The following is a 12,052-nucleotide window of genomic DNA, read 5'->3' on the forward strand; positions in this document are numbered from 1 at the left end:
AAGAAAGGAAGGCATCTGTACATTATGTTTTCAGGGACAATGACACCACCACCTACAACATCTTGTAGGGAGCTCATAAACAACACACATAGGATTAACCTGACAGGGCCCCTTCACTCCAGTTTCTATTATTAACTTTACACCTACTGCAAGTCTCCTCAAATGAACTATATGAGGTATAACGATTTATCTAATACAGACTATACCTCAGCTGTAAATTTATTACCAGGATAGTAAAGGCTAGGGTTTTATAAGCCCTTCACAGAGTTGTGCTGAGCACCTGATCCCTAAGGTTCTTCTAGTGTGAGCAGAGAGCAATTTTTATCATTGTCCAGGTTTTATGGTCTAGGTGATGAACTTTTCCCTCCCTCTCCTTATGTTCAGCTCCACACTTAAAAATTCACCCAATATTTCTGTTCTCATCCCAAGCTCCCAATTTCCATGGAATGGTTGGGATAGCAGTCTACTACCCACAAGTTGTTATCACACAAAACAGGAGTGCAGCCTCTCCCTTTTGCCACCTCACAGCTCCAGCTCCCTCCTTGACTGTGGTAAGTATATACTTACCACACTTAGTCTTCTCAAGTTTGATACAAAACTGTTCATTCTGGCTGAGAAAAATACTGCAGCCCTGAAGATAACATGATCCAAGCAAAATTACATTTTTTTTCTATAAGGTAATTATTTTTTTCCCAAGGAAGGTATTTTCAGAATTCTGGGAAGATTGGCTCTTTCTTTCCCTAATGTTCTCATTAATTTATTATTCCTGTATTTTACCTTCCTGCTGCTAAGCTATAGGAGACCAAGAAATTGTGAAATATTTCTACTGTTGAAGCATGTAAGATATGAAAAAGAAAACTGACCTTTAGCCCCATTTACTTGTCTTTTTGCATGCCAGAACATCAAATGATTTTTATTTTGTAAGTATTACATGGCAACATTAAGCCTTTGAGAATAGAGAACATGTATGTTGGAGAACACCTGAGATTTGTTCCTTTAAAGTTAATATGTAATCTTAAAATGTGGCCCAAGTTGAGGTAGCACACAGCTGTATTTGTTCAGGCAGCAGAGCAAGAATCAGCCTCATGCTCCAAGAGCCACAGAATGCCTCTTGGTTCTGCCCTGCTGCAGGCTGCAGCTTCCCTCCCTGCTTGAGTTCCCAGGGGAGCTGATGAGTGCAGCAGGGCTGCATCCATGCTGTTATCTTGTTTGATCCGTGCTCAAGTGCCCAGTCCCTGACTCCATAAGTCCACATGAGTCTCCAGACTGGTATGGTTTAAAGAATAGTGAAGTCTGGGTGTGCAGGTCATTCACCTGAGTACCCTGCAGTCTGCCACCTTTGCCCTGGGAATAGAGGCCCTCATATACACAGAAAACAGAGACTTTGCACACATAATCCATAATCTGAACAAAACAAAGACTGACTTTCATTGAGTTTGCTCATCATCTGTTTTCATAAAAGGGACTGCAGCAAGTCCTGCACTCTTTAGTCTGTACTGTATCTTGGGAAAAAAGGAATGGGCAGGTGTTGTTTCATAAGCTCCTTGATTTATATTTTTCTTTCTCTTTAAGCCAGAGAGGACTGTTCTGATTACCTTGCATGTGATTCATATGCACAACATACACAAATCCAGGAAAATTTAGACTAGTTTCAATATTAAGCTAGCAGGTATGGCAAAATCCTCGGAAGAGGTACCTGGGTGTCAGATGAGAGTAGAATTTGGTGTACTGTGAAATGTTTGAACAGACATCTTCTCTCATCATTAAAGACTAAAATTTTAGCTTTCACCTCAGTAGTCTGATTTAATTTTCCAGTTTCTTTTTCAGTCTTTTGAGCAGCCTTGCAATAGTGATGGCCAGTGTAGTGGGTCCACAGTACCAGGCAATACCAAAGAATTAGGTGTGGTACCACCCAATGGTGACAGTAAGTCTTCAAGTCTCACCTCTACATCTTGACCCAGCACTGTTTGGTGCCATTTGACCTTTATGAGATTATTCTAGTCTTGTCATTTGACAAACTGAAAATATTATGATAGTGTAACACCATTCTTGAATCTTGCCAGGTAGAATTTCTATACTTTTCTCTTTTTTTCTTAATAAAGTATTAGGAAAAAACATGTTAAATAATGAAACAAGTTTTTAAAAAGAGGGACTGTTCTTGGAACAGGCAATGGTCCAAAGTGTACATGACAGATAAAAAACTGGGATTTTGGTGCCAATTTCAATTAGAAAGCAGCTGTATTCCCTTCAGCATATGAAGCCTGCAAATTGTCCACAGCTGCTAAGGTAGAAAAGGCCATTTGACAAATCTGGAAGCCATTATTTATTATTCTAATGCTTTAACTATAAATCTGAGCCTCATTCATATTGTGGCAGCCTTTCTGCTCTTTAATTCCCTCAACATTGAATTACAGATACTTGGGTCTAATTGCTTAGAGCTTAGATTGCAAACTCCTGTTCCCATTTCTGTCACTACATGGATACTTCATTAAATTCCTCTGCATTTCATTCTGCCCATCTGATGAGGCAGCCACAGAAAGGCCTTACAAGGGGATTAGAGGCATAGTCCAAATAGTAGTAATTTTCACCATGTTTTAGTTAAACTTTCTGTTTCTGTTGTATCTTGGTCATCCTAGCATTTGCCTCTGTATGAGCTTGAATATTTGCTTTTTCAGATTTGTAGTTGTTACCCTCTGCTATTTGTAGTCTGGAAATAAATAAATTCCCAATTTGTGCTGTAGTTGTAGAAGCAATCATCCTATAAAAAGTAATCCACAATTCACTGCAGTAAAATGTATTAGTTTATATATTCTGTATGAGCTGAGAGTTGGTACAGTAAATGCATGTAATTAAAAAGAGCATGAGATGTATTTTGAGCTTTCCTTAGCAGCTGTTTCATATTATGAAACATGCACAGTGCAGTGGTTTTGTAATTGGATTTAAGTAGTTTGCAGAATATCTCAATACACAGAGCAAAACCCAGCAAAATGTTATAAAAAAGTATGCATAGTAATTCTGCCCAAGAGTTGCCAAAGAGCAGAGAGATCACATCAAAAATATTTCCTGCCTATGTGAATCTATAAAATTTCCCAGAAATACTAGGAAACATTGCCTTGGATGGGAATGAATACAATTTACACTGAACTCAGCAAGATGAGATAAATGTGTGTTTAGCTGTTGGCCAAATTTGAATTCTGGTACGCACCAAATGTTATTAGTTTGTATTTAAGGACACAGAATACCACACTTGAAAAACTCTTCCAGTTGAATTTCCAGCCTAAGTTATTTTATATTATAGCCATTTTGATATTATTTTCTGTAAGTACCTTGTGTTTTGATTTTTTTCTGAGAAGCTCAATTTCTTTTTTAACATTGAGGTTCTTCTGTGATGAAGGAGAGGAGATAGTATTTCATAACTGGAAGCCTAAATCACAGAATCCTAGAATACCAGATTGGAAGGAACCTCAAGGATCATCTGGTCCAAAGTTCTTGGCAGAGACACTTAAAGATTTAAAGTATATTATCTTCTCTCTTTCTTTAAGAGGGAAAAAAAAATCTAAGATATTTTTGCTGCTGAAGCAGGATTTGCAATACTACCAGGGACTGCTGTTCTATTTGTGAGCTAAGATTATTCTCAGTGAAATGGCTCAGCTCCCTGAGGTTCTCAAAATTCCTCTTATGCCTTTGCCAGATTCACAATAGTCTCGCATTTGTTATTTCACTAAAAAGAAAAAAAAAAAAAAGGAAAAGGGAAAATTATATGTTTGGCTGAAATAAAAAGGAGAAATGTACATGGCTGAAAAGCTTCAAAAGCAACTCCACAGAGCACCTGTGTGCTGAAGAGCACTGAGGATCATTTACTGCTTAACCAGGAGCTGTCCATCCCAGGGCATGGAACGGCAGACATGGGGATGGACAGTGAGAATCTAAAGCCCCTCACCAGGAATGTCTGTCCCACTCATTTTCACCTTGAGGAAACAATTCACTTTACTGGCTGGCAAAATGATTAAAATAAAACTTGTCCTTTTTCACAGCTTTCTGCCAACATATATTTCAGCAGTGCTTCTGGAGCCCTGTTTGAAGAGCAGTGTATGGTTCATTGGGAATACAGACAGATAAATGCCATGTTTAGAAATATTTTTTCTGTTAATTGAGATCATAATTAGTTAAATTGCTGGTTAGTTAAGGAATTCTATCTCTTCTTGTAAGATAAACAGACTTTTATTGCAAACAATTCTTGTCTTTCTAAATCAGTTCCAAGAAACCCTATAATGTCAGTCACTATTAGCATTTGGAATAGCATTAAGAGCTTTATACAAGCTCATATTAATCTGTCTAGGTTAACCTTTGTATCCAGGCTACCTCAGTTGCTGTATTTCAAATCTGCAAAATGTCACTTCTTTTTGGTGGTCAGGAAGAGGTTTAGTACAGATTTAGCAGTGCTTTGATCATAGTATGAAGTAATTTTTAAATTATTTGTGACCAAAATAATTTATAATTTATCTGGAGTGCTTTTATTCAGTCTTGTTAGCTGAATTGTTTAATCAGTTGGAGCAATCCTGTATCCTCTCTCTTTTGCTCCAGAAGCATCTATGAAGACAGATGATTATTAAGACAGATAGTAGTGTCAAGAATATTACATTTTATTGGGTCAGTGGATCTCATAACAGGAGAAATGCCACATGTGTAGAGAAACAGACTGGAAAGGTTCCCTAGTTCCCCCACCAGCAGCAAATTCTTCCCAGAACATCCTGAAGCACTTGTCCAACTTGCACTCTAGCACCTCCATTGAAGACAGTGCTTCACACTGTGTCCCTCAGGCAGTCTGGTCCAACATTTAATTATGCTCATAATAAGAAAATTTTCCTAACATTTAACCTAAATATTCTTTGCTGAAAATTAGGTTAATTTCTGCTCATCCTTCCCTCAGTGGACATGGGGAATAATTGATTGTCCTTTTTGTAACAATGTTTGGAAAACTGAAACATGCAGTGGAACATGTTATCATGTCCTTTCTCTGGTCCTCTGGTTTCTGGATCAAAGCCCAGTTCTTCAAAGCTATCCTAAGAGTCGTGTTGCCATTTCTGTCTTGTGACCTCTCTCCAATTTGCATGTATATTCCCCTGTGTAAACATGCTGTCCAGCTGAGAGCTACTTTCCTTAGGAAAGCAACCTAACAACATCCCACATCATAAAGAGCCTCTTCTTCATGCACTGGTGAATCTGCCTTCTTGGTAGGCACATACTCAGTGTGTAGGTTGGTTCCTGCAATATCCAGAATCTCTTATGCAATACTGCTGGTAAGGCATGTATTTTCAGGGCTGGGTTTTTTTTGGGTGTGTGTTTGATTTTTTTTCCTCCTTTTCACTTTATTTGATTTCATATATTTGATTTAGAACTTCCCCAGTTTCTAAAGACTGTTTTGAATAAATCTATCTCCAAAATGCTTGCTCAAATTGGCATCAGTTCCATATTTTATAAGGACACCCTCCACTCCTTTATCTGTATCATTAAAGAAAGTTTTGAAAGGCACAGAATTGGGCCCCCAAAAACTCTACTTGAAATAACTTCAAATATTGTCACTGAACTATTGATGGTAAATGTCCTATTGTGTGAATGAAAAGAATAATGAACAATCAGTGTTCTTGCTTGCACATGGTGCAGGGTTAAACATATTTTTGTGGGAATAGCACAAAACTAGGAGTCAGAGAGGTTTGATTTTGTTGGTTTGTTTGTCCCCAACTTTTACTACATATGACAGAAAGTTATAACCTCTTTTTCACTGATTTCCTTGTCTGTAAAAGGGAAGCAAAGATGCTTGTGAAGTGCATGGCTCCTCAGGGGGAGCTGCTATTGCAGTGCAAGATGTCCATGGCTGTGCTCTAGTCCTGTCATCACTCATACAGCTGAAACCAACTGTGATGAGCCCAGTGAACCTGCAGGACATCTGTTGGTGTCAGAGCCCAGGTCTGTCAGAGCCCATGCCCTGGTCTGCTCAGGGCACTTTGCTTCCATTTCTCCTTCTAGTGCCCAGCAGTGGAATGCATGTTTGTGCTTGGCTGGCACCGGTGCTGTGTGAAACGTGGCTGGAAGCAAATTCTAATTGCAATTCCTTGTGTGCACCTGGCACAAACTTCAGCACTGCTGAAATGTATCAGTCACCAGTAAAATAGGGGAGTGGGATGAGATTGTCTTCACGGTTGTTGCTATGATTTTGTAATTCATATTAAAATAGTTTTCTCCTTTCTGGTCTGCTTTTAAAATCCCTGGTAATGATGCAAACTAGGTTTTTAAAGCTTATTTGCAGAAAAAGGTTGTGATAATACAACAGCTTGAAGCCAGAGTGAGATTTGGAATCATGGGGGTAAACAAAACTTGTTCTGAATAAAGATGTGCTGAAACGCGTGCTTTGTGCCCCGCAGAGCAGCGGGTGCCCGTGCAAGGAGCTGAGCACAGCTCCAGCCCTGCAGCCCCATGCAGGGATTGCACTGCTGTGCCAGCACCGGGGCTCAGCCCCAGGGGCTCTGGGCTCTGCTCCCACACCTCTGGCACAGCCTGAGACCCTGCCCGCTTCTCCCTGCTCTGTGACACTGGGCTGACTGTGATGCTGAGCCTCTGAGGGGCAAAGAGGAAATGCAGATGATCCTGGAAGAGTGATAAAAAAATGTTGATGTTTATGACTGGCTGCCTGCTTGCTATTTAAACATGCAGGGAGACATTTGATAAATATTTAAGTAGCACCAATTTATCTAGTGCTGTACATGTTTAACAAGATGAATACTAAAGAGGATAAATAGATTAAGATTTCCAAAATGATTATGCCAAATGTGTCTTTTTACTTTAGGTCTCTATGTAGCAAGGATGTTTGCACCAGTGTAACTCTCTTAATATATTAATAAACCATGTGCTTTGAAACCCCAACAAGCATATCCTGCTCCAAGGTAGCAATGCTGAACTAAGCAGTATTTTGTGCCACTGCAATACTTCCATGTTGTATCAACAAAACATCCTCAGGTCAGACCAGCTGGGGATTCTGTGCCTCTGTTATGGCTGACCTTGAACATCGTTATTCTCACCTTGAAATGCTTTGCTTTGAAATGAAGATGGTTTTAATGTTTAATATTTCCCTTGCACATATGCACACTTGTCTCAGCAAATTCACATGTAAATACATGAAATGTGTGCCCTCTGTAGATTTTTCCCTCAGTCACATGTGGTGAGGAGTAAGTTTGAGTGTGGAAGATTAGCTTGAGTACTTTGTATGACACATAAAGCCTCCGTGAATCTCTCTGGATTAGTTCTCCTATCCTGACCCTAATACAGAGGTAAAAATATTTAATGGCTTGTACTAAATTAAGTAACACAAGTCTGTGACTCAAGTATGCATGACTAAATCTAGTTTAGTGATTCTTATGCTGGAAGTGTGTCATCAAGCTACCCCCAGAAGAGAATAGCTTAGGTAAATACATGATGGGATCAGCTTGCAAAGGAAGAATCACATCTGCATACTTGTTTATATTGGTCAAAACCATTCAAGAGCCCTCTGGCAGTGCTGGGCTTTCACTTCAGATAGTAGGAAAGCCATTAGAAATGAAATTACAGTGCCAACATTGAGAATTGTTCCCTTTTGTTGTGTTTTGATTGAGAAAAAGGCTGCCTGCAGCATGGCAATTGTGCAGCTATCATGGCCACTGACATCAGGGCAGAAGATTCCAGATATATTTTAGCCCCTTTTCCATGCTTTTATTTGCTTCCCCCACCACACCAGAGAAGCTCAGCTGACATCAGAGTGTTGTGTTAGAACACAGACTCATACTCCACAGAGGTTCAATGTTGCATGGGTCAGGACAGGAGTAAGTTTTCTTGACAGGACAGAAAGAGCTGAACTTCTCTTTTCTTGCAGTGAACATCTCCTGATACAACTCCCACCAAACAATGGGGCAGAGCTGCCTCTGCCCCCCACCAGAGCAGCCCTGCCCCACAAGCCCCTCACCACCAGCAGTAATTCCTCTTCTTGTAGGCAAAGAAGGGACTGGCTGCCTCATGTGGGGTTTTTGCTGACCCTTTCAGGCTTCTGCCTTCAGCAGCTGCCTCTTTTGCCTGTGTAATAAACTACTTAAAGGAAGGAGAGAGTTTCCACGTGGTCTGGTGAATTTTCTTTTGAGCAGAACTGGAGCTATAAATCCTTAAAAACACTTCAGAAAATACATCACTGTGTATGAGAAATATAGCTATATGTCCATATAGAAACAAGGATTTCATATTAAAGGCATTTATCCTCATTCTGTCACCTTGTTTATCCATTCTGAATGCACCGGACAGGAGTTAGTTTTCCATATTCAGAGACAAACATACATCACCTTCAAGTACAAATAGTACAAATATTTATGATGTTTTCTGAAATATTTAATTCCTTTATCAATTTTTTTTAGACAGCATGTCAGACAGGAGGAAAACTTTGGGTTCTGTACTGTGGAAATATCTTCCTTTGGTCTTATTAACAAACAGTAAGAGAGAGGCTGTTGAGGCTCCCCAAGCAAGGAAGGGGCACTTCACCAGTGGGGCAATAAAAAGCCTGATGGGAAGCTACCAAAGGCACAGCATTATTTTATCTTGGAGTGACTTGCCAGGACAGCAGGAGTCCTGGTGCCTCAGAGGCCAGGGGCTGAAATAAAGACCAAAACACTGCTGCCAACTGGAGAAAGACTCAGGCCTTCAACTTAGTCCCCTCCAGTTAATTTGTGGAAATCAAAGAGAAGCTATAGGGGTTTTCTCATCTTCTGTAATAGGAAAAATATGTAGAGGATTTATTTCCTCCAGATTATAAAAGATCTGGTTACTTACCAAAAGAAGAGGGTCTGAAGGAGGACTCCCCATCATGTGGCCCCTCTTGGAGACAATGCAATCTTTCATGCTCTTGCTAGGCAGAGTTACCTGGGGGTCCCTCCACTGCCAACACCACGGCAATTACCAGAGCAGAGAGGCAATAGATAAAATAGGATATAGAAAACACTAGTTTCTTGCTGGCTTCTGTATTTACAATTGTTTTGCTCCAAATACAAACACTGTGCTCTATTGCAAAGAGCCACTTAGGGATGTGGAAGCAGAGGAAGAGCTCAGGGTAAATTTGTGCTGCTTTTGATTGAAGTTTCAATAGCATATAAACACTGGCAATGCTCAGCCTCTTGCTGTGAATATCTTTTTTCCCTAGTCCTGGGGTGAATTGCAGTATGAGATTCAGCCTTTAGAAAAACATTAATTAGTATTTCAATCCACAGCATCTAGCTTGAGCCAGCTGTTCTTTTAGATTCATCTACAGCAGCACATGCCCATTTCTGAGATTTTATAAATAAATTAGATTCTGCATGTACTTGTTTTCAGTTGCATGTAGAGAAGACACACATTTTAGGTGAATTTTCCCTCCAGTATTTGAACATACTGCAATGGAATCCCTCATCCACAGAGTTGCAAAAAACACCTTGTGATGAGTGAGGGCAGGAGAGGTGAATCAAAATACCATTCCCAAATTGCCATACTGCCTTTGTAATGGCTGCTGGGAGCTGTGCGTGTTCATGCAGAGACTTATTTTGAGCATTCTTGTCAGGCTTTTCCTGGCAAAAATTTTCCTCTGTTTTATAAGTAACAGGTCAGAGTTACTAAGTGATTGTGCATTATTTACACATAAGTGCTGTGTAATTTCCATCATCCACCTACAGAATCTATCCAAATTCAACAGCATGCTTACCTATTCATTATGCATACCTTCCCAAGTCTCAGATACACACTCCAAGCCATGCTTTCCTACATACTTTTTTTTCCTATTTACTAATTTACTGCTCCTTTGCCCTACAAATATATGTAATTCATTCTGAATATTTTATGCAAAATGTAATACTAATGGGATTTGAGTCTTGCTGATAAGGATTCAGGTTCTCTAACTGGTATTCATACAAAACTTAGTCTCTAGGTTTCAAAATAGATGTGATCCACAGTGCAAAGCTGCTTAAAGACACAGAAATAACAATGCTTAAAAGAGAAAAATGATAATAAAAAAAAAGTACCAGTCTTGCAATTCCTCAAAATTTCTTCCAGAGCAGGAAGAACTACTTCTTCCACAAGAAAATGACAATGCTGAAACCTCTCCCTTTACCTGTTTGGAGAAAGATAAAGGAAAAGTCCATCCTCAAGCTGACAACTGGTTCATACTGCAATAGTCTTGTTTTTCAGTGTTCATGCTCACCATCAGGGCAGCTTTTGTCAGCATTTAAGACAGGCAGAGCTGGTGCTGCCTTCACTTGTGCAGGACAACAGACCCTGTCACTGAAGGAATCCAAGACTCTAGTTCAGAGTTACACTGAAATCACCTGTATGGGAAATCTCCTGTACTGTGGCTTGAAAACAGACAAGTTACCTGCCAGAAAATTATATATCCCAGATAAAAAGGCTATTTTTTTCAGGACATAATACTTACATAAACATTGGGAATTGACTGGGCTTCTTGTCAAAATAATATACAAGACGTTTGTTTTCTGAGTAACTTAATTTGTTTTTCTAAGAGACATCAGAGGAAATAGTGATCCTGCTAGAAGTATTTTTCAGATAGTCATCAAAAGAATTTCTGGTGACAATGGTGTTTTTTATTTCTGAGTTGGACATTAAACAACTACCAGACAGAACAGCACATAAACCTGGAAAATTTCTCACTGGAGTCTTTTACAGATATCAAATTCCAGCTCAGTCTCTCAATTGTTGACAATCCATGGGGATTATAGGAACTGCTCCTGCTTGTGTTTGTGCAAGTGTTTTCCCTGATGACTAGAACTATCAGGAATATTATTGAATCTGGGAAAAAAACAGCAGCAAGTGCAGCAGGATGGGTCCGGAGGAACCTCCCCGGGCAGAGCTCCAGCAGCTCCACTCAAACACTGCGACAGCTTGTGCAGAGCCAAGTCTGCCTTCAGAGCTCAGGTTTCCAACATATGGTGGCCATAAAAGGGGACAAACAACTTGCATTAATTGTGCAAGAGATAGTAGTAAAACAGTAAAAAAAATTGGAAAATCAAAGCTGGAGAATTGATTAGTATCAATACCAGATGTTTTGGAAAAAGTAGTGCTGACCGGAAATGAGAAATTGTTGACAACCCAGTTTGTACACTAATTCACAGCTGCATTTATCTCCATCTCTTCACTGCTGCTAGTAAAACAGGGTCTTTTTGGAAAAGCTGCTGCTCTTTGGTGTGCTAGGGCACTGTCCTTGTCTCTGATGGCCTCTCTTCCACATGGGTTCTTCTGCTAACCCACAGGTTTAATAGGACACCGTTAGGTTAAATTAGATTATTCAGGTGTTAGAAGGGTCTTGTAGCAGGAAATAAACTACCTGAGAGGAGGGGCTGGATGTTAAAAAGAGGGTCACAGGTTAGGGAGGAGAATGTGTGCCCACAGCAAGCATTACCAGTCCAATTCAAACAAATTTCTTTCCATCAGCTGCCAGCATTGAAACCTAGCCCAGCAAGGGAAGAGGACTGCTATAGTAAAGTGGATGTGTGTCCCCGTTTCGCCAGGGCAGGGTTAATTTTTTACGGTAGCAGATTCGGTGCCATCTCCCTTCACTGAAAGGTGATGAGGGTGTGAGGGACATGCTCAGTCTTTCAGGGGAGGAAAGAATGGTGTGGTGGGGCAGAGCTGGTTGATTCTTCGTCATGGTTTTTTTCTGTGTAAACAGTTTCTTTGTCTTGTACCTTTTATTATTAATATCGTTGCTGTTACTTTCGTCTTCTTTTCTCATTGTCCTTTTCAGTAAATTGTTCTTATGTCGCCCTGTAGTCTCTGCCTTCGGCCTCGCACCGGCTGAGGGAAGGGCAGCAGCTCAGAGCCTCACCCGGGCAGGGCCGAACCGAACCCACCTCTGTGTTGTCAGGAGTGGTGCCCAAAGAGGAGAGCTTTGAATCTTATTAAGTACAAGGTTTAGCCACAAAGCTCACTTGGGTATTGTTTAAGTAGGTGCAGTATGAACACAAGAGGAAAAAAACCAAGAATTCGGAAGAGGAGGCCA

The 12,052-nt window shown here is 40.2% G+C and overlaps 1 protein-coding gene across 1 annotated transcript in view; it reads right to left on the bottom strand.

Annotated features, from left to right (window-relative positions):
- The window catches only part of PROM1 (prominin 1), a 76,273-nt gene extending 67,409 nt beyond the window's left edge, over window positions 1-8,864 (bottom strand). The window contains exon 1 of the mRNA XM_085577729.1: window positions 8,845-8,864. The gene's annotated coding sequence lies outside the window, so the exon portion shown is untranslated. The remainder of the gene's footprint in view (window positions 1-8,844) is intronic.
- Window positions 8,865-12,052: the final 3,188 nt, after the last annotated feature.

This window comes from Lonchura striata, chromosome 4 (genome assembly GCF_050655825.1).
Source record: "Lonchura striata isolate lonStrDom1 chromosome 4, ASM5065582v1, whole genome shotgun sequence".
Classification (NCBI taxonomy): domain Eukaryota; kingdom Metazoa; phylum Chordata; class Aves; order Passeriformes; family Estrildidae; genus Lonchura; species Lonchura striata.